The sequence below is a fragment of the Ptiloglossa arizonensis genome, chromosome 4 (assembly GCF_051014685.1).
Source record: "Ptiloglossa arizonensis isolate GNS036 chromosome 4, iyPtiAriz1_principal, whole genome shotgun sequence".
Lineage (NCBI taxonomy): Eukaryota > Metazoa > Arthropoda > Insecta > Hymenoptera > Colletidae > Ptiloglossa > Ptiloglossa arizonensis.
In genome coordinates this window covers 9748230-9771709 of record NC_135051.1, presented here as the reverse complement: position 1 = coordinate 9771709, position 23480 = coordinate 9748230, and the positions used below count along the sequence as shown (strand labels likewise).

At 49.0% G+C, this 23480-nt stretch overlaps 1 protein-coding gene across 3 annotated transcripts in view; it reads left to right on the top strand.

Annotated features, from left to right (window-relative positions):
• The first annotated feature begins 4490 nt into the window (after positions 1-4490).
• Positions 4491-23480, top strand: part of LOC143145799 (spondin-1) — a 175156-nt gene continuing 156166 nt past the window's right edge. The window contains exons 1-2 of one of the 3 annotated variants that reach the window (XM_076309533.1): positions 4491-4632; positions 13230-13395. The gene's annotated coding sequence lies outside the window, so the exon portion shown is untranslated. Of the gene's footprint in view, positions 4633-13229; positions 13415-19946; positions 20368-23480 lie in introns of those variants that run through there. The other 2 variants (XM_076309532.1, XM_076309531.1) reach the window with 2 other exon arrangements.

Sequence of the window (23480 nt, the reverse complement as noted above, 5' to 3'; positions counted from 1 at the left end):
GAACGAGGCCGTGGCGCTGCTTTTTCGTTTTACGTGGTTACGCAGTTGCCCAACCGTCTATCTGTACACCCATCTTTCGCGAACATCCCTCCGGGGGATGTTTCCGGCACGATAAAATAACGCGTAACAAATTTTTCCCCCTACAATCTCCACTCTTTTATTTCTCCATCGATTACCATTTTCGTTGCGCGATGGTGAACCTGTTTGCTTATCGGTATACCGTAATTAGTAGAAAGGAAAGCGTTCGAAAGTGGGTGGAACAAAATCGCTTTGTTCGTAGATTTTGGATCGCTGATGTACATTCCTGGATGGTTATCGGTTTTCAACCGTAATGGCCAGAGAAACAACGCGTCGTTAAATTTAATTACATTCGTGTCTTCTAATCGGTGTCTCGTCTCGGTTGCAGAGTCTCGCGGCGTTCGAGCGGAAAAATGATCGATGCGGCGAGGATGTCCCGAGGGACGGCCGATACGGTGGAATCTTGGACAACGATAAGGTACGTTGGTGTTTCGCGAGATCGCAAAGTATTCGGCACGGCAATTAATTTGAATTGTTCGAGCCCGCGGGTTCGTGGTCGTTCCCGTCGGATCGAGTGGATATTTCCGTCGCTGGAATTATTCGCGAGACCTGGGTTTCTCCGCGCGTCGATCTTTCATCTTGCGGGGCAAACGAGTCGAGTCGTAGTTTCTGTGAAAAATAAATCTCGCGTCTCTCGGTCCGGGGTTTCTCGCAGCACCGGCAAGCCCTGTTCCCGTGCGAGCGATTCCGCTTGCTCTTCCTAATTTCGTTCCAGGAATTGAATTTCGTTGCCTCGGGTTACGCGAGATTCGTTTCGATCGGACCGGTGGTGTCGCGCGTTGTTACGACCCGAGTTCCGCCAGCGTCGGGAATATCTCGCCTCGCGGACGTAACGTGAACGTAACGTGAACGTAACGCGAACGTAACGCGAACGAGACTGGCCGGCATTCAAACGAGCAGGTAATTTTCCACTTCTCGACGAGGTTTCGATCAGCGATCGAATCACTTCCCTCGTAACGGAGAAGTCGAGAAGCGGCCCTCTCCTGTTTAATAGGGGGCTCTCGAACCGTCCAATTATCGAGTTACGCTACTTGACACGGCATTACGCGACTTAAAATCAAAACCCTCTCGAACGTTTCATCGGGACCGAGAATCGGTGTTCCTCGAGCGTGTACGACCGTCCACTTTCGGTTTGCTTAAACGCGCATCGATTGTTCAAAGTTACACGGTTTGCGAAACTTGTCGCAATTGACAAGGTTCGTTCGTGAAACCTCCGAGCCCTTGAATACCTCGCGCGAGATCGGTCTTGTCGCCGAAGCTTCGCGGTTCCTCGTAACGTTGTTGCTCGCGAGATCGTTTTTAATCGCCCAAGATGGATAAAATTTCAAGGAAATTAACCGTTCTTTGTTTATTTCTCGAGCCGGTAATATTATGAAAAGTACGTACCGGAATTTTCGAACACGGAATCCCGTCGCGTGCGGCGAGCACGAGTCTCGTAGCGGTTTTATTGCCCTCCGGCGGCAATTATTTCTCGTTTAGCGCGTTCCCGTATATCAGATTGACGAAACCGAGCAACTGGATACGGACGGTCACGTAGCCGCGTTCCCGGGCAATATCGCCGCCAGGATCTTTATTCTTTCTTATTACTTAATATCCCCCGGTAACGAGGATAAATGCGGTACCCCGGTCCCTACTAATTGCCGCGGTTGCCGCACACTCTCCTCCCATCGATCTATCGCTCGTCTTACCCTCTCGAAACGCCACGTGGAACTTGCTCGTAATAACACCCGGTGGAATATACGTTCGTTCCCTCGATTAATATTTCCAGGGGATCGATGGAATCGATAGAAACTTCTCGGCGAGCTGCGATCTTTCTTCGAACGTCTCTAGATATCGCCGCGTTGAAAATCTGGCCGGTGACCTCGAATAAGTAAATCCAAGATCGCGGTCGGGGCCGGGAGAAGCTCTCACGGTTCGGATCGAAGTCCGTGGTGGAGCAATTCTCGAGAATCGAGTTCGTTCTCGATCGTAAAGGGAAAACACTACGAGCGGTCCGGTTGGTTGCGGTTGCGAGCCATTCGTACGATGTCCCGAACGAGAGACCCTCGCCTAACTAAATTATTCCGGGAGGTTGACATTCAAACGCGTTTACATTTATCCGACCGTGAACCACGTACCCCCCCCCCCCCCCCGGTTCCGTCCTCGTTAATTGATTTATAATTATTCAACTTATGGAGTGCTAAATAGGAGCTGACTAGACAGACCGAGGCAAGTTTACCGCTGCAAACGAAGTAATCCAGCAGGTGCACGGTGTTCCTGTATTTTACCGCTTGAATTGGGTATATTAGTTCAAAGTGCCGGAGTTTGCCTCGGTGCCGTGTAGTTCGAACGTTTGCGCAAGATCAATACGCGGCGCGATACATTTTGCCGCGACCGGGCGCCTGGCCGCCCGGGCGCATAATCTTCCGACTTTGGGTCAAGAACTCGGCTAGAAGTCGTTTCTAATGTCGCCGAACGACATTAGTGTTCGCTGGTATCGAACAAACGACTGAAAATCACTTGTTCTTTAGTTTTCTCTTCGTACGAGCCATAGAACCTTTCCGACACCGTTCGCGCGACGCATATTTGCCCATGGTGTACAAAGGCATTTTCTAAAAAACTTGTACTCGGCGGAGGTAGCAACCAAGTGGTCTCGTCCAGTGATCTCGTCTATGGTCAGCCAACGCGATTCAAAGCTTTCTCGCGGTTTGGTTTCTTCGGTGGCGACTGCTTTCGGATGGTTGGTCGGTCGGTCCTCTCGTCGGTTACAGGGAACATTTCTGCCTCTCTTTTCCTGTTCCGGTTGTCTTCCCGGCGCTCTATCATTCAGTAGTAAACATACGCGCGTGGCTCGGCCACGAGGAGCCGCGTAATAAATTCCAGGCCCTCCGGTGGCTCAGAATTCTGCTCGCAGCCGTGTCCCGGTTCCGGTCTCGTTTCCCAGCCGGACGTATCTGGCTTCCAGACCGACGATAATCAGCCACGTGAAATCTCGTTTATTCTTGTCGAAAATACAGCCGCGTCCGGGGTATTATGTTTCGTTTGCCTCGTTTACAGTCACCTTGTTCCGCGTAAATTTGCCTGTCAACGCTGCCTCGTCGAGACCCGATTTAACGAACTTTCGTTTGTTTTCCTTTACATCGATGCCACTGCTGGACGACGCGACCCATAAATCACCGATTTTTTCCCTTCTTTTAACCACGCTCCTTAACAACGCTCGAGCAATGCTCGTTCCGCGACGAATATTTTTAAGGGAGGAGATTGATTTTTCGGCATTTTTCACCGAAGGTTTCGCGTATCGAAAAATTAGCCGAAAGTGATTTTTACACGGAGGGCTGCCCCTTGGTTAAATTCACGGACGGAATTTATCAAAAACGTTGGTCCCTCGGTGATTATCCGTGTCTTTGACGATCGGTGGTGAATGTGAACGGCGATCGTGGATTATTCGAAGCATGCAGCCACGTTTGATCTTCGACTTTGCGACTGGGAAGATTTTATTTCGAAAACCGCGGAACGGTCCGCGAGCTCTTTCATTTTCAGCAATCCGCACTCGCTGACAGTTTTGCTCCTGGAATTCGTGCTCTGATAATTTCCGGCGCTATTCACGCCCCAGTTATTATCGCGGCCTCGGTGGAATGCTCTAAATCGTTATCTTTCACGGATCCGGCCGTCACAAAAGGATCACGCGTCTCTCGACTTTTTAATTACGAGACGCGCCTCGAATCGGTCCTCTCCGGCTCGTCGCGCGCAAACCTACGTCAAAGAACGAAATTTTCGAGGCTTCCCGTCGGGTCCCGCCCACCCTCGAGTAAATCGCGATAAAAATCGTTCCCGAGACGCAAGGACCCGCGTCGAAGTTTGATAATGTTATATTGCTCGCGCGAGGAACGGAGCAAACAGAGGCGACCTCGTAACGCTGATCGATGGCGTTTCCGGGCGAGCCTTTCGAGCTTTCTTCCCGATAAGGAAGCGGCTGGAAGCTTCGAGGGAGACAACTTTTTACTTTGGCCCGGTTTATTCGCTCGTGAATCACGACAAAACGAATACTCGGCCGATAGATACGCCGCGATTGATTTTTAAGTCGGTATGGTAAACATTTCGATCGAAGGGGTCTATCGGAGGGGTCTGACCCAGCGGATTTTCTCAAAAATTACACTTATTCGATTTCTCGATACATCGATAAGGGATTTTACGAATCGTTCGATAATTTGTGCAAGGTTTAAGAATACTTGAATTTATTACCTCCGTGTGTTAACCTTTCGAAACGAGTTCATTTTCTACTAACCCGTTTTCGACAACTTTAAAATGTATACGAATTATTATTATTTTTATTAATTGTACAGGTTAACTGGTGGCATTCTACGGGGGAAAGTGCATCGAAAATGTGGAACGACAGTGTTTCGTGCGAAGCTCCGTTTTCGAGAAAATCGACGTGAAAAATCGAATATCGAATCAACGCGTCTGTCTAACGTTGACCACTTCTACTTACGCCGAGACTCGTAACACTCGACTACCGGCGGTGGACGTATTCCTGTTTCTACTGGACCACACACGTGCGTTCGAAAGCGAGAAGGGGTAAGTGATTCACGAATGCAATTATTTCTTCGTTTCCATAATTGTTATCGAATGTAAAAAGCATCGTTAACGATCGAGTGCTTTTAAAAAGGAGCTTCAACGGGTCGAATCGCTGTGGTAGCTTTTTTTAGCGTTAAACGAACAATAGCGTAGCGATGCAAGTAGAAATAGCGAGTAACGGCGAGACAAGTTCTCGCACGCGTACCTGTTGAATCTCGAATCACGACTCGAACAAATTTCGTTCCATATTTTCGATTCGTTTTCCCTCGCAGCACCGGTTACCGGACACCCTGTGTTTGCCTCGTCGGTGTCTTCGTCTCTCTTCTCTGGTCGTTGTTGCCCCTTGTCACTCACCGTCCTCGTGCTTATCCACGCCATTACCCAAGTATACCCCGCTCTAACACCGTCCTTTGTCCCAACGTACTTGTTCTCGCGAACAAACAGCCCAGTCTGCTCGGCTACGAGTTAGCGAGATCATCGGTCCGGGGAGGGAAAAACCCTTTTGGATCCATCGGGCGCATTGAAATCCATTTTCGAACAATGCAATTTATTCCTCGATGCGTTAGTTCTCGCGAGTCCTGCTCGATTTTAAGGACAGCTAAACTTTGTTTCCTCCTGCGAGGCATAAACCTCCTCCGCGTCCTCGCTTTCACCCTTTTGGTCCTTTTTTCCGTGCGAAACTTTTTCTGGAGAAAGTCCGTGTCTACCTGCTTAATGTTTTATCGGACTCGATGGCTCGCGAGGAAAGTGCTCGATGGGGATAGTACGATAAAAGACTAGAATTTTCGTTGAAACATTTCTATTACGAATTTCCTTCTCGTTCCATACTCGTCAAATAGTCCCTTCTAACGCTCTTCCCTTCCCATTTTTCATTTTGCGTTCACGAACTCTAATGGAACCCGTGCTCTTCGATCTCAATTTAAACGCGACGCAAAACCGTGGTCTCGCGTCCCATCGAACGATTTTTTCTCTTCTCTCGCGCAGCCACCCTGGAAGTCACTCTCGGTATTCCTGGAATTCCAAGTATTCCGCTTTTCGTCCGCGCTTTCGTCTTTGGGCGAATCGCTCGATCGAATCGTTTCGTTCGCGATCTTAATCCGTCTAATCAACGACGGTGTCGAACTCTGGATTAATTTCGACGACTAATTCGTTACTTCGTTCCCCCTGTCGTGTTTGAGGTGCGTTTAATTCGATCGCTTCTAGGTATATGTATTCTTGTACCTCGATAAATCGATCTCCTTCTCCCTCTCTTTCTCTCTCTCTCGTGCTCTCCTCGGCGTACTTGTTATCTTCTTCCGTCATCGCGTTGTACCAAAGACATTATAATCAGACTCTCGCAGCAAGTTCCTCTCCGCGTTCTCCCAAGCGAATCCGCTTCGAACCAGTTTCTCAACCCGACGTCGGCGTCTGATGACATCCTAAAATATGCAAGCTCTCGCCACCGAGCGGTTAGTTACCCTCTGACGAGTCGCGTGAAACCTATTCGCGCGTCCTATCCCTTTCTCTCGTGTTTCGCGGGGATCTCCTCCATTCTTTATTTCCCCTTTCGCGAGAAAGTGTCGCTTCCAATTTTTCGATTCCGATGTGTCTCTTTACGAGAAGCAAAGGGTTACACGAGCGTCTCCCGGAGAGGTAGTTGGTGTCGGTAAACTTTTTTTAATTCTCTCTGCACGTTGAAAAACGAATCAGTGGATTCGTTCGGTCGAGACACTCTCTACAATTTAATTTGCGTTACGGGTAGCTTCCGGTCTTCTCGGTTGTAGACGGTGCATAAATACCGCGACAGTTGGCAGCGAGAAAAAACTAGATCAGCTCGCATCGCTTCGTTCTCCCTCGAATGCTTCCTCGAGTCTAACAGCGGAGCGTTTGTTCGAGTCTTTCCAGAAACAATCTTCCGGTATTACTTTCGGTGTTACTCTGTCATTTATTTACACTTTCCAGCGAAGCGGAGCAGATGTGTTTCGTTAAAGCGGCTTTCGTCGAGCGGGCCGAGCGTTTCCAGCGAGCGAGCGGACGATTTCCTCCTCCGGGGGTACGCGCAATTACGCGACACGCGTCGTCGAGCATCCGAGTGACATTATTTAATCGTGGCGGACGAGCCCGTGAGAGAGTTAAGGAAATGTAAACATTGAAAATTAATCCTCTCGGATACGAAGAGCGGCCTCGTTCCCCTTTTGTCTTCGGGCCGTAAGGGCCGATACACAATGGAGATCGTTCTTAACGAGCAGGCTTTAGTCCCGCTCGGTTACAGTCTCCGATTTATTCCGCGAACGAAGCGTGCGTTCCTCTAGATTTCTCTGCAATATTCAAACTTTTGGCGAGCTCGAGAACGACGGAACTGTGTCAAGACAAACGTCTCGAGTATTATTTTACCACCCGTGTTAAATTAATTATCACCGTAGCCGTGTGCCAAACGTGCGCACGAACGTGTGCCATTTCGCGCAGGGAGATGTATGGAACTCGGTGGCAAAATGGCCAGTCCTTCTCCTCGATCGTTAAGTTCTCGATGATCGTAATCAGTCTTTACGCGCTCCTTTCCTTTCGAGCCTCGGAACAGCGACGAATTCGAAACGATCGAGGTCGAGGTTAAAATTCGTTGGTACGGAGCGGGTTGATTACGAATGCCGTGCGCGCCCGTGACTCCTCGTTAAACGAAAAACGATTACTCGAGGGAGCCCCGTGAACCCACGCACTTTCGTGCATCACTCTGGCCGACCGTTCGTCTCCTGATTGTAAAGTCTGCTAATGTTCCGTCGTTCCATCTTTTCGAGATCGCGCAAAAATTGAATTCCTTTTAATTGGTCGCCGTCTTAATAAACACTCGAATACTCGGGCAATTTATCATCCTCGGTACGGAGGACGCCTTCGCAATAACGCGTCGAGAGGAGAAAAATCGATTTCGATAAATCTGCACTCGGCGGACATTTTACGAAGTCCTGGGCACGGTTGATTTCTCTTCGATAATTCCAAAGCCATAATTGCATTTGTGCCTTGTTTCTCTATCTCCAAAAGATAGTAGCATCTTCGCAAAGTGTAGCTGGTGCCTGTGTCGCTAGGTGTCGAATCCCCTCTCGAATCTTCCGTTGCTGATACCGTACACGGAGTGCGCGACGATTATAAAGTTTCGAAACAACTATTTTTCAATATTTACGATAGCGTTACGGCGGTTAGAATTAAAAGGATCCTTTGTCCCGCGAACAACGATAACCCGTGTCGTCCGCGAACTTTATTCGAGCCAGAGGCGGTAACTTTGTAATCTCTATTAAATTACTAAACTGTTCTCAATTATGATTCACTTTCAACGTTCTCCGGAATCGTGAGGAAGTCCCCGCCTCAAAACAGGGCGTCCTTTTGGTTCCCCCTTGCCGCGAAACCGATTCAATTATCCTCCCTGCTTAATCGCGTATTACGGAGTTGCTCTGTCCACGAACCGTCTCCCGTTTGATCTCCCCGTCACCGACTCGAATCGAGAAAAAAAATCGTCTCGTAAGCTACCTCGACCAGCGTAGCGCTTTTCCCGCTGGATATCCATCGAAGCGAGGGAAAGAGATTCGAAGGACGAAAATTCTTCGCAGCCACGTTCAAGCCCCCACCACGGTGACGAGAGAACCCAGGCAACCGCGAAACATCACAGAGACGGCACACCGAGCCTGTCCCCGGTGTTGAAAGACAGTCTTCTTCTTCTTCTTCTTCTTCTTCATCTTCTTCTTCTCCTTCTTCTTCTTCTCCTACGTCCTCGTTGTCGTCGTCGTCGTCGTCGTCGTCGTCGTCGTCGTCGTCGTCTTGTTCCCCTTTTCCACTTCTCGCTTTTCCTCGTGTTCGATCGAGACAACTCACGAGGCTTCCTCGAGCCCAGCACTTACGAGAATTATAATTTCCCCGATTCGACGAAAGTTTCGCGACGAGCCACCAAGGGAGGTGGCCGCCCCTTCTCGTCTTTTCGGAACCGATCCGGTCCGTCTCGAATCCACTTGGTTTACCTTATTAAGGGTAGCGCGCTACTCCCTCTAGAAATCGCTGTTTGATGGAGATGAGTCGGCGGAAACGGACAGGGGACGACAGGATCCTAGCAATTTTTAAATTACTCCGTCGTGGAACGCGACTTTTAATGTCTACGCGAGATCGATTGGATGGATTTTCGTCGGATGGCACGTTCTAAAAGGATTTCATCGACGAAAAATGAATTCCGCCACTTACTCTACGGATTCGATACAAATTTCCACTCGCACTTGCGTATTCGGAAACGCGGCTATTGGATTCGAACGAACCCTTAACGCGACCTTGCCAGTACAAACATTTCCAAGAAAGATTTTATTACTTTGTCGCATCTTTCTCAATTTTCCAGGAAAGCCGCACCAACGGGTATAATCGAAGAAAGAGTCTCTTCAAGTTCGAAAAGACCCGAGGCTCGCAAGGATCACGGATCAACGTTTTTCCGAATATTTTTCGTTACTTTTGTTACGACAGGCTTGTAAATGTTGCGTCGATCTCTTCTTCTTTAACGTTCCATTCCCTTTAAGTCGAAGCGAGTATTTTCTACGGCTTTCTCTTCTTTTTACGCGAAGGCGTGCAACTGAACGAGCGAACGCTTGTTCCGCGCTGCTCGGCAGACTCTGTTAATAAAAGCGTTGTAAAATCTTGACGCGAAAGAGTATCGCAGCTCGCTAGCACGATCAGTCTGGCGCGAGTGGCTCGGGTGTAATATTGTTTTGTATTATATTGCCAGCCCTGACATTGGCCGGGATGCGTCGCTTTAATATTTTCGCAGCTCGTGCTCGACGAAGGGTGGCGCTGGTGGTCGTTGAGTCGGAATGCCCGTTAGGGGTGAGTTTTTTATGTCCGTTTATGGAGCGAGCTCTTGCACCCTCCCGTGGTGCTTTTCATGGTCGATGTCCGCTGCGTTCGCACGTACAATCGAGCGCAATAATCAACGCAGCTCGCTTTCGTGCTTTTCGTGCTTTTCGTGCTTTTCGTGCTTTTCGTACTCCCGCCTTGTATTTTCATAACAATCGTTCCTGGACGTTCCGTCGTTGTGAATACGAAATACGAATATTCGACCCTTTCCCCTACCATTTAATTTCACCCTGGGTGGATCATACGCGTTGGACGATACGCGAATAAGTAATACGCTTTTTTCACGGAAATTATTCTGGAATGGAAAGGAACGGATAGCGACCCGATAGTAGGGAAAAGAGAAATGCGCTAATACGAGCCCGAATGTACTATAGTTGAGTAGCGATACACTTTTCTTATCGAAATTATCTTGAAAAGATTCGAGGTAGTTTACCCGGAGAGAAGGACAGTGATCCAGTGGAAGAAGAAGAAAAAACAATTTGGATGAAATCGCCCGTGTTCGCGAAACGGAGCAAGTGAAAACGGACGTCCGTGGTCAGACACTGGCGAATCGTCCCTGGAAAGACATTCGGTTTCGCGAACGATTTCAAAGGACAAACGAAACTCTCATCTTTGTTCGGATTCGTTGTTTTCCGTGAGAAGCGAAGGTTTTTTAAATTAAGGTGGAAATTTAGCCGGCGAAAGGGTTTCCTTGCTGAAAGCATTATGGTGGCTGAATATACTCGAGAAGGCTAGAAACATTTCCCGTGAATTGGAGTGTGCTCCGGGTGACCGCCGTGTCTCCGTAGGTATACGGTTCGTTCACCCACAGTACCTGTCCCCCATAAAAGCTTTAAAAGCAGTCCTATGCCCACCAAAGGAGTATTTATACGGTGTCGGAGAAATGTTTCATTGTGACGGCGACTCACCGAAACATTAAAAAACGAAAAAAAGTACCCGAACGTCTGGAGTCGTAGACTCCATTGTATTCCACGCGTCCCTCGTTTAAAGTTTACGCGGGCCGTAAATATTTTATCAGCAGCAATCTGGTAAGGTTTCGAAACGCTTAAATATGGGACTTGATACCTAAAATATCTGTTCTCGCGAAAAAGTCAAAGTTTTCTCAACGTCGACGTTCGCATATATAAGTTATCTTACGCAAAAGAAGGATGTCAAAGGTCTAGGGACGCGTGGAGGATCCTTTTCGAACTCCAACCGGAAGTGTTTCACCGGTGCTCGGTAAACGAGGAATCGCCCCGGTATTTTTATACCCGTTCTCGTAACCTTGTAACCCATGTCGTCGTTGTTTCCCCCTTACTCGTCACCGCGCAAACAATGAACAAGAAGAGAGAAGACGAAGCGATATATTCGCGAAACACGTGCGAAAGGAACTCGACGAGAAGGCACTTAGGCCTGTTCTCTCCAGAAAAGGAGAAAGTCACACAGAGGGTGGGAATTCCGGCAATAAAGGGACTCTTTCATCGCGAGCCCTCATTGTGCGCGACGCACGGATTCGCCAGCCAGAAATAAGTCGTTTCTACTTGGAATTCTTCACCTGGGAAAAGGTTCAACGGATACACGCGTGTCTGTCCTCGAAAAAAGTTCCAAATCGAGCCTTTCCGACGAAGCTTATCTTTCGTACAATACTCGCCAGAGGACGCACCAGTCGATCCTCTTCCCGCCATCTCTCTTGTACAAGATGTTGGGATTAAATATCAGGAACACGTACCCACTGGAAAGAGCAAAAAGATTCGAATAATCGCGGGTTTAGATATCAGTTTTGTAATCGGTTGTAAGACTTTTCCATCTGTAAAGTGAAAACCACTCGAAGAATGTAAAAGTAAAACGAGGAACAACCTCGCAATAATAGTCCAGAAAGCAGTTCATCCGGTACCAGTGTGTATTACTTTGCTCGACCCAACGACTTACCAGATAAGTTGCAGCTAGACACGCGATGAAGTCTTTTATGACGTTACAGGCTAGTAGTCGAAAAATTATGATATTTGAACCGCCGTTTATTCATTGTCAGACTTTTCGTTAGTTTCAAGTACTGCTTCCGAAGCTTGACCCCAATTTTACGGGAAACTCGGTACACAGAGTGGAATATCTTGTTCGATAAAGAGGGGAATGTAAAAATTGTTTACGCGTTTCCTTTTCCATTTATCTCACACTTTCTCCTTTTGCCCCGCCATTGTCGATTATACCCCTCCACGGTATTTTCCTCGGACCACGAAGAGATTTTACCCAGTTCTATTTCTTCTCCCAGTCTCGGCGAGCTCTCAACGGCGAACATTTCGCGTGCCGTTCCCGGCGAATTTACACTACGGCGTTTTAATAAATTTTTACAAGGCTGCGCGCGTTTGCCGTGCTCGCTCGTACTTACGAATGCTGCTTGCTCTCGGCAACCGTTCCCCGAAAGTCACGAACACACGAAATTGGCATTCTCCTAATTTACATATACCCATTTCGAGATCCGCGTCGTCGGAACCACGCGAAACGGGCTCCTCTCCTGTATGCCAACAACACCGTCGCGGATACGTTTACCGCTCTGTGATCGGACGGGCGTCATTAAGAGCGTGTCGGAGACGATCGTAATGAAAATTCGTCTCTGGAATCCTCGTGAACGCGATTACCTCGCGGTGGAATCTTTAAACGATCTTCCACCGATTCGAATAAATCGATCAATTTTCGTAACCGTGCGACGATTTCGAAAGACATCCGGTATGCAAGTTTTCGAGCAGCTCACCTTCGACTCTTTTTCCGCGTAAAGAGATTATAAGATAGTAAAACACTTGAAGACGATATTGAAAACATACGGGTAGATGGGAAAAATGAAACGCCATCGCGGTCTCCGTAACGAGAAACTTTTGATTCGTTTCCTGGTCGATGAAAAATTACATTTGTCGTAATAGAAATCGTTCGATTTTCGACTAGCACACGTAAGATTGCTCGATTCAGGCGTGCCAACGTGGAATTAAAAATTAAATGGAAAATGACGAAGGGACAAAGGGGCCGCGCGTCGGTGGGTGTGCAAACGAAAGGCGAATAGAGAAGGCACGAAAGCCACGACCCTTTCGATCGAGACTAGATCGCGTAGACGCTCGTAGAGGGTCTGAATGGAGTTTACCTCGGCGAATTCAATCTCGCTGGGAGAAAAGAACGCGATCGCCGAGCTCGATCGACTATGCACGCGCGCGACGCGACACGATCGAGAGACCTAGAACCGGAAAATGCAGGGAATCGCTTCCCGCCGCGAGGAGGAAATCGCTCGCGCTCGAGGGGGCTATCTCCGACTTTAGGGGATACCGATTTCACCCGATAGCGTACCCGTGAACGGTTTTTGGGCTCCGCGAAATTTTTCAGAACCCGGAGACGCGTTCTCGCCGAATGTCCTCGTACCGGAGTGGCTCGATACTCTGGAATTCGGTTCGGTTAAAGAAGTCGACCCGGGAACTAAGGTGCTCCGAAGTCTCTATCAGCGACTCTGAACCGAGATAGGGGCTCCTTTTCGAACTATTAGCCACGGATAACGCGCTCCTCCTCCACTGGTCGAGTACGGTTTAGGCGAAGAAGTAGACGCGAGAAACAAGGTGCTCCAAAGTGTCCGACAAAGTCTCGACTAAGACACCAAGTCCTTCTCGAGCTATTAGACGCCGCGAACGCTCCTCGCTCTTACACTGGTCGAATAATAATTTTCACTTCTCCCTTCGAATACTCGAACCCGAATCGTTGAAAAATGTAACCTTCTTTTTTTAAATTTCCAGGAAGAAACTACGGTTCCGTTATCGCCGTCTCAGTTTAGCAGGAGCATTCTATTCCTTCGAGCACGCTACGATAGCGACGCAACAACGAACAATATGAACCCGGACCAAAGGGAGAGCCCGGAGACAATACCAGCGCGAGATTATACATTTCGTCAAACGCAAAAACGTAATTAAATACTGTAAAGGTAAGGGCAAAGAGGGGCCGGGGAATGGACGAAAGCGTACCCTTATCTCGCCGAATGTGTAACAACGTTCTCTCAACGTTCTCTCCATTGTGCGTTCTTTGGGCTCGTTTATCCAGATACCCGTAGGTACCGCCTGGAACGATCTTGGAACTCGCGAGTTCCGCTCGATGTTTACCCATCTAACGTCCTCCCTGTTAATTCGTTGAATAAACTTTTTTCCGTCGATCGTGCAAAAGACGTTGCGGGAGAGCATCCTGGGCTTTTCCAGCAATCGTTCCGTTCGAAACGATCCCCACTTTGACCCTGGCGCGAATTAGTTCCCGTTGGCGGCGCTCGTTGTCGTAATAAATGGCCCCTTCGTTCCTCGAGATAATTAAACGGTAAAAGTTTGCCCGACAAAGGGATTTGCAGCGTCGATCGTACGGTCGCGAACAAGCGACGTCGATCAATCGTTACCGATTAATCATCGACGTCGCGCACGATGGATGATCGAGGATTGTGTAATTGTTCGCTCGAGCCAAGCCGGCGACGGAATCGTTAACGCGGCGGGTAACAAAGGAGCGCGTTGACGCGGTCGAAGGCATCCGCGCGTTAAGAGGGGTTAAGCGCTATTAAAAGATGGTCCGGGGTTAAAAACCGCGTGTAAGACGCGACAAGATGTATGTTGTCCCGTCGCAGTTTCCAATTCGTCGCTCAACCTGTAGATCGCGGTGAATGCGAGGTAGGGACGCAATTTCATTTTTTCGATTAGTTGGCTCCCGTGGAAACGATTACGGTAACGATCGCGTCTACAGGGCGTTTGGAGAACGTTACGTGTAAGATATTAGATGTAATATTATCGAATTGTCGTGCAAAAGTAGGTTAAAATTGGAGAGGGTCGAGTGCTTTGCTCGTTAGAACGCGCGTGGAGACTCTCATCGTGGAGAGAGTTGGACAGCAGAAGTCCTTGCGAGGGATGTACATCGAGTGAGAGTTCCGCGTTCAACCTAGTTTCGCAGGATGATTACAGGTCCCTGGTGCTGCGTTTTAAGATATCGAGTGTAATATTATCCTGGAATAGTTGAAATCCGAGGGGTTTCGAGCGGGCTCTGGCAGCGAAGTTGGAAAGCGAGGCTCGAGTGCGAGTATTCGAACGCCTGGAACTCGATCGATTCGAAGATCGAGAACTACAACAGTGTCTCCGCTATCGCGAAGATCTTATCGCGAAGAGAGACGGATAGCAAAAGTCCTTGCGGAAGATTTACATCGAGTACGAGGTTTTATGGGTATCGAGACTTTGTGGAACCTCGTCGACCCGGAGGTCACGAAGCACGTATATTGGTACGTAACTGCTGGATCTCTCCGTAGAATTAGGCTAGCGGAGCGCCAATAATTTCAGCAGCTGTTCTTGGAAAGTATCGCGTACCGAGCGACCGTATCGTAAACTGGAGCGTCGAATGGTTTCGATGCGATTAAAATCAGGATCCAGCTGTTGCGTATTCCGCTCGCGTCGTCTACCCGCTTTGAAAACGATCTCCGACGGTAACCGTGGGGATGAGATCTCGCTCTTCGGTGCGGAAAGACGCGTTCACCGGCCGCGCGGAAAATGCGAAACGGGCCTGTGCGGGACGGCCTTATCAACGCCCGTTTCTTCCAAGTACCCCTCCACTCGTCTGTATAAAAACCACGAATAAAGAACGTAGCGGTCCTCGATCGATAATTACGCATACCGTTATTCCGCTCGACTTGGCTTTCCTCTATTATTTTCGCGAGTTAATTCCAAGGGATAGCGAAACTATCGCCAAAAGGATAAAAGGATAGGTGTAAACTCGAGGAACGAAATTTCCAAGCGATCGATGTACACCGGGTGAAAAGTGTCATCGAAGAAGGGAAGAGAGAGTTTTATTTTCCTTGGTCCGTCGCGTCACGTGACACCTGGGACGGAAACCGGGCCAGGTCTCTCGTCAGATTTCCCTCGTAATCTTTGAAAGCTTCTGGGAGATAGCGAGTACGCCGGCAGAAACTACGGAGAGGTTCGAAGGGCCAGGGAAGGGGCACCACCGTTGACATTGACTTTCCCTCGTGGTGAAAAGGAAAGGAAGGAAGAGACCGAGACGCGGTCGAAAGAAGGGACTCGCAGACGGGTGTGGAAAGGACGAGCGACTTTCCTCGTGAACGGAAACGGGCGACGTAACGCGAGCTGGCCAATTGCGCGGAAGAAACTTATGGTCGCGTAGAAAGCCGGCTGTGTAATTTCGCGACAGGTGAAACTGCCGTGAAACCAGCGCCACTTTTCCGAGCAACGGGACAACGAACTTGGATCGCGCTGACGAGAATATCGATCGACTCTGATCGTTGGTCCGGGTTGGCTCTGGAAATGTCTGGGAAACTCTTTCGACGAAAGAAACCTCGACAAAGTCGAAGGTCTTTCGTAATTACCAAACGAACGTTTTCGATGTTCATAGACGTTGGGAAAGTATAAAAAGAATCGAGAGCAATTCGAGCGAGAGAAGGTTCCCTCGAATGCTCGAATCAGGCTGCGCAACAGTCATCGAAAACAGGAGAAGAGTTTACTCGCCCCGGGAGTGTTCCACGTGAACTTAGTTCCCGTACGATTATAACGTGTGGCACCCTGGGGAAACCATCGCGAGGAGGCGATTTGCGGCTCGATATCCGTGACGCGTGCAGTTGCATCGTGCTCAACAAGCGCCGAGGGATTTCCGAAAAACGATCAAACGTTTTAATTCGGGGAAATTCGAGAGGTTCACGGGAGTTTACGCGTTCGATTCCCTCCCGGTATACACCGCTATTAGGGGGTTTTCGTCGAATACGAGTGCCCAAGGGTACCGAGACTTTAGCTTTTAAAATCCCGTCGATCCGAAGATCGCGAACGAAAGTCTCGTCGTATTCGAATCATCGAGAACACTGGACACTGGTCTCCAGCAACATTTTTACCGGTGGAATTTAACACGAACCGATCGAGAGGTTCGATGTCACAGAGAGAGAGAGAGAGAGAGAGAGAGAGAGGGAATAGTCGAGCTCGGTTATCACGGGTGCTGCATCGCTAGGTTCAAATTTCATATCACTTATCGTCCGCCATCGAGCGTGAAGAGCCACGAGATACGATGGGGCCACGATCGACCTTTTCGGATGCAGGCTGCTATCTCGGCGCACGGTGTAATCTAGATGTGGAACAAGAAAGGAATTCCTGGCACGGGGATCTTAAGCTCGAAACTTCCGACTCGAACGTGGAACAGAACGTCTGAATGCGTAACTCTTCCGACCCGACTGCCCGCAATTCAAAAAGAATTTCACGAGGTCGTGAATCCCGTTTGAACGTGATCCCGGGAATCCCTGAATCGGATGTCTCGCGTCAACTTAAACACGGGGAACGTCGATTCGATCGTTCGCCTACCGTACAGACTGGTTCCAAGTAACTGGCGACGACTTCTCATCGAGGAATTTTAATCGTTCTCTTTTTATATCGATTTCCTGGGATAAAAAATTAACTCTGCGCGTTCGGGTACAATATTGCAACGCGGAACTTTCGCGCAACAGAGTGCTCGTATAAAAGAACGTTCGCGCACCGGGTGCACACATACTGCAACTTTCTCGCAACAGAGTGCTCGCTTCAAAGGAAGTTTCACGTAACAGAGTTCTCGTATAAAAGAACATTCGCATACCGAGTGTGCGTCTAATTGAATTTTCGTAGAGCAGGTGTTCGTAGAAGAAGAATTCCAGCAGTCTCGTCTCCGGTCTCTGGTCTCGGCAATTTCTCGCGTTCCGTGACTCGAGGTTACCACTCTCGAGCGTCTCGATCGCCGGACAGCAAAGTGTCCGAGTGGATCGTTCGCAGCCCAGTCCCATCTATCACACGCGTAGCTCGGCCCGCGAGATACCATCGAGCGTGTCTCAAAGTGTATCGATAATTCATCGCGTGCCGCGCGATACGGCCAAGATGAATTCGATGTTTCGTCGCGGACGATCCATCATTCCGACCGAATTCGATAGAGCGTGCGTCTATCGTTCGAGGTGATAAAGTTTTGGGCCAGGAGTGATCCGTCTACCTCGCGAGGTTCGTTTTCGGTCAAAGAAACACGAAAATGGGACGCGATAAGTTGAAAATACGAGCAACCTCGGAACCCTGAGAGAGTAACGAGCCATTAGTTGCCCCCTAATGGAGACTCGGGTTCGAAAATGATCCGTTTTCATTCGGTCTCGCGGTGAATGGCCCTTTGCTTCGTTCCAGCACTGCAAATGGGGGGGGACATAGAGCCTCTTGAAAACGTCGACTCGCTCGCAACGCGCGACGATTAACGCGTTTAATCTATCGTCGTTCTCGCGGCGATAAATTGCGCGCAGAGAAACAACGCGGTGTTCGTTCTTCAATTAAATCGCCCCCCTCCGGCCAGTGTCGCTAGGCGAGTTTGCATTCGGCGTCGTCGCGTTTAATTACACGCGGGGCACGAGACACGTTTGTAAATAATTAGAATGGGAGCGTATCTGGCCGCGTGGCTTCGATAGGGAAAGCGTGTCGGGTTGCTTAAATAATTATATTTCCCTGAATCTCATTAGTACTTACGGGTCGCGATAGCGGTATCGCGCCCGGAATTACCGAACCCCGCGTTGTTCGAGGCTGCGCGACAACCTTCCACTGAATGCTTTCCTCGCGAACAGGAGACCGACGTCTTTTCCGCTTTTGCTCTGATCGCATCGACGCGCGGTCCCTCGGGTATTTTTCTTTCCGTTTTATTAGCAATCTCGATCGACGAGGGCAGGGGGGAGCGCGCAACGAAACCGAGAACAGCAACGATTTCTAGCTCCCGCGCAAGAGAAACGGAATCCGTTCGAATCGTGTGCCGCTTAGAATTTTCGGATAAATTCTTACAGCACCGAGTGCATCGGTTACCGTTGCAAGATGCATTCCAGCCGTTCCGTGCTCGTCCCGAATAAAGCGTCGGACCGGCTACAGACACGGATCCGCGAGCAACGACGCGCACTCCTGGCACCTGTATGAAATATTCCAGTGGCCCGGCTACGCGATGCTCGCAGACGCACGGAATATTTCCTTTGTATCTTTGTCTACGGGTGACACGGCGAAAGTGCACTTTTCTCCGTAGCGACGAATGAAAAATGAGCGACCGGAGAGAGTTTTATTCCTGTTCTTTTTTCTTTCGCTCGACAAACCGGAGAAAAGAATTAACGAGTCCTGCCCGAATGGCCGATTCCTACCGAAAAAAGGACGAAACAGCGGAGAAAGAAGGTACGGTTTCGGTGCATCCTCACGGTCCAGAGTCACGTGAATCGTCGGTTGCGCTTTTTTTTCTCCACCCTCGTCCTGGCCGTGAGGAACGACGGACGTTCGCGATCTAAATTTTCCTCCAGAGACGCCGAAACCTTCCGCTAGGGAATTCCTCTTTTCGGACGTTATCGTTCTCGGATTTCATATTCAATCTTCCGTATCGTTAAGCGGAACGATCCGTATTTACGATCGACTACAAAACGGTAAATTGGTTCTCGTTGGAGCTTCCTTCGATCATCGTTAAGAACGCCTTATCATCGATTGCTATCACGAAACACTCGCAAATCAAGATTACGTGCTCCGCGTCGTTCTCGGCTCGCTCGCCCCTCGTTTCTCTTTGCTTCTTGCCACTCGTCTATGTCGGATCGGGTAATTTCGGCTAAGTGGCTCTCTCTCTTTCTCTCTTTCCCTCGCGCGAAACGATCCGACCAAGATGGTGTGCCATTGAATAACGCCACCCCGTATCCGAGAGTCCCGCGTCCCCGCATCGATCTCGCCATTTTCTCGAGGACCGGCACGAATCTCCCAAAACATTGTTCATCCGCGTCTTTATTCGTCATCGACGAGGAAGCAGAGTAACGCGTGTCGTGCCCTCTTCTTCCGATCGATGAGGGAGAACCGAGTAATTTTATTTGAGTTAGATGCGGGTGCACAGGGGCCTGTATATTCGGACGTACAATCGAGTACAGAGGCGCATTGCGGTACTAAGCATAAAACCAGGGGGAGGGGGCAACTAGTGTTATAATTGCGCCGGGAAAATTACACTTTCAAATGCTCTGGCAACGTTTACGGTTGCCGGGAACGGTTGTAATTTCATTTCGTACTCGGCCCACTTGATTCGTATTACTTCTCTAAACGAAACCAAAGAAAAATGTGTGCCTTGATCTCTCGATCGTGTCAGATTTGGTAAGATCTCGATCGCTGGAAAACTCTTCCTTCGTGAGTAACCGAAACGGCTGAATTCGTGTCGTTGAAACGAATCGGTAAATTGATGGGTAAAGATCGAAGGCGGTTTTTTCCGAAAAATCTTTAGTAATTATTTCGAAAAGGAGTCGCCAAGCGCAAAGTGTCGTTCGCGAGGAGCGCACACGCGTCGCTTCGAACGAGCCAATAGAACGAGGTGGCGCGAACCTGGGGACCAATGATCGCGCGACTCGGTGGGGCAGGTAGACCGGTCGCGCGGCGGGAGGTACGGTCGGACGGGACGCGTCGCGGTTCTCGCAGTACCGCGGCAACCCTCGAACCATAAACATCGCGTCGAATGTTAGCAGTGACCGTGCGCGAGACGTGCCGTGAAACGTGAGAACCACCTCCTCCTTCCCCTTTTTCGTTCTCGGTTCGCTCCGCGACCAAATTCGTGCGTGTGCCGTGTCCGTGTACCACCTCTCTCTATCCAACACGGCAAAAACTCAGTGGATTCGCGGCCGAACACACTCGCGTCCAGAAAACGATCTCGCGCCTATCCCCCATCGGTTTAACGTGCAAAAACGATCCCTCTCGACGATCGTCACGAGTTTTGCCCGACGCCTGTGTGTGATATGTGAGGTGTATTCGATACTCGGCGTTCGTCTCGACTGCCGCTATTCGCTGTTCGCTGTTCCCGAAGAAACAGAGATAGAGAGAGAGGAGAGGGGCGCGACAAGCGGCGCGATCGTCGAACATTGGAAATAAGGTAAGACGATCCGCGACGCTCTATCGACACTATCGAGAGAGTTTCTTTCGCATCGAAAACAATTTTCTGCTCGGTAATAGCAGAAGATTATCGTATTGAGCGTCGAGGAACAAGTCAAGGGACCCGTTCGAGACCGTACCCATTTGGTAGCGATGTTTGTAGAAGATGTAGCGGAGCGCGGTCGGCTCCCAGTATCGTATTTCCTCCGCGTTGACAGTTCCTTGTTTTTCGCGGTAAATCGGGATGTTTTTTGCGGGGTAATCGACCCGCAACGCTCGTTGCGTAATGTCTGGAAGAGTTAAAACGACTGCCGGAATCGAGGTTACGTGGCTCTGGGACGAAAAAAGCAACACGCTCTCGCTTGGTGCAGTTTCTTGAATTTTCTGAAATTTTCGGAAATTTTCACGTGACACGCTCCGGAGGATGCGTTGCACCGCGAGAGCGTCCCGCTCATTCTTTTACAAAAAGTTACCGAGTTGCGAACGCACTCACGATATTGGAGCAACTTGTTTCGTTCGATTTTAGACCCTTCTCGACCGGATAATTTGTAGATTTTTAATGGATTCGTTGGTATATTTACGCCCTTTGACGGTGATTCGATAACCCGATAAATCTCCGAGATCATAATTACGTGCACGTTCTCGTACTGTGCGTTACATTGAAAGTCGTTGCGAGTAGATACCATTGATATCGGTAGGTACGTGTATTTCTGTATTAAAATAGTAATAATCGTAGATACAGGGAGGAATTGGAGAAACCAGATATTTTTTTTCATTTTCAACGTAAGAAAAGTAAACTTGCGAACATTCGTTATTTTTATTCACTATTGACCAGTGCTCTGGCGATTTTATCATATAAAATGGAAATTTTTCGTTTGTTTCACAAACACTGAAATCGTTCCGATGTTGAAACGAATACCATTGGACGAAATACGAGCGAATGACGGAAGAGCATGGTTATGCGTTGCGTTCTGTGGTAGATTTGCGGATTCCCTACCGGGGGCTTGTAACCCGAAACAATTACGGCCCGATTGGACCGTCCTGCGTGCACGCTTCTGTCAATAGACTATACGGTTAGAGATAGTTTACCGCGTTTATTATCGCGCACGGAACAGCGCTCGAATTCCAGAATCGAGGAAAAAAATTAATCTCAACCGTCCTTCCTATTAACTTTTCAGAGTCTCGACTCGAAATAACGTTCCTCCCGCCGCACTCCTCGCGAGAGATTGTTTTCGTAATGGTTTTCTCGAAATTGTAGCCGCTCCAGGTTTCCTTACTTTTTAACGCGAGTTCGAGTTGTCGAGGGCTTCTCGGGAATTCGGCACGAAATTTATCGGATACGAAACGTTTTACGCGCTAGAGTCGATAGTTCATCGAGAAGCGAAATTGATTGCCGGTCGCGTTCGCTTTATATGATTAACGAGTTTTCGTGGCTCGTGACAAAAGGGCGCAAGTTGGAGCTGCAACTGCACCGATGCGCCGGTTAAACGAGGACTTTGACGGGAGAAAGGTCCATTAATTGAACACGGGGATCTCCCGATCTAAATTGCGCTTTTTTTTTTCGCCAATACTATCGGTGTTTGCTTTCACGCGAACGTTAGCATCGATATACTCTCGACCAGCCTTTCTACGTTTTACCGGGTGCCCACTATCGCTGCGTATTCCCGATGTTCATTACGATCGAGTAGAAGCTTCGAATTTTTTTCACCGATACCGAGTTAACTCTTAACCGGCACAGTGGTCAGTTTGTACCACGTACAGCACGGTATTGTACACTTGCGAAAGAAATGTCTGACCCTGCGAACTACTTTTATTAATTTATCAAGAGACCGAATAAATTTAATTTTTGATAACAACAAAATTCCAGTCACGGGTTAACGGGTTATCGTTATTAACGCTCGACGATTCTCGAGCAATTATTATCCGGTGGAAATTACAGTCGCTGCCCTCGCTACGATTACCTCATTTAATTATTGCAAATGTATCGATTAATTGTTGGCGTTCGGGAACTCTTTCCTCGTTATTGGTGCTCGTTCGTTTATCGACTTTGGTATCGCAGAGAAACGTTACGCTCGCGGGAGGATAAGTCGAGTAGAAAGTCTCTTTGATAATTAAACAAAATTAAAGCGAACTACTAATAACTCGGAGCACCCAATTAATATTCTATACCAGCTGGATAATACTCTCGACCCGGTTTCTCTGATCTCGGTTCTATACTTATTTCACTCGCACACTTTCGAGCGTAGTAGTATCCAAAAGTCTAGATGATGGATTTCATCGGAAACGTTAACCTTTTAGAATTCTCTTCTTACCGTTTTCGCGAGAAAGTACATCGTCTCGATGAGGGGGCATTTTCACTTATCGTTCTATAACGATAAGTCTTACCGTTGAGAGTACCAGCGAAACACTCGGTGCCGAAATAGCGTACGGTGAACTGGAAAAACGCTACGGTTAATGCGATCGAAAACAAGAATCACTTGGATGGATGGTGGCCGGGTAATTTGTCGGGTTCTGTGGGCGCGTGAGCTTCACCGCGACATTCCAAACACTCCGTAACACGTGTTCAACGGGAAACAGTGAACGAGAGGACCGAGGGTCAAGGAACGAGGACGGAGTTACGCTTTCGAGCGAAGTTAACGACTCGCTGGGGAAGAACTTGCGGCCCCTCGTACACTTTTAAAACACTCCCGCCCTCGTCCGCCCTCGTCCGCCCCCGGAAGCGGTCGAAATCGGTCCGGTTCCTCGGTCCGCGTCGCGACCGAACTTTTGTAACGGATTCCGGGGGATGAAGCTCTCGAGGAATCCGATTGAAATTGAATATCCAGAGAGACGAGAGCCGGGAACTTCGTCTTCTCCGGCTATTCCTCTCGCCTCTACGCTTCCGGTCTGCTTCCCCTCTCCTTCCCATCGTCGTTTCACTTTATTATTGCCTCGACTACACGGAAGCGGGGGGCCCAGGGCGAGTGGTTGGTTATTCTCCCCTCGTTGTAAATCTTGCTTCGAGCACGGTCTAACCGAAAAACTTTTTCGGTCCTTTTTATTCAAACATTATTTAAAGCTCGTGCAACGGGGAAGTATCGCCGTGCTCTTCCGTGGCTCCAGTTGGAATCGTGG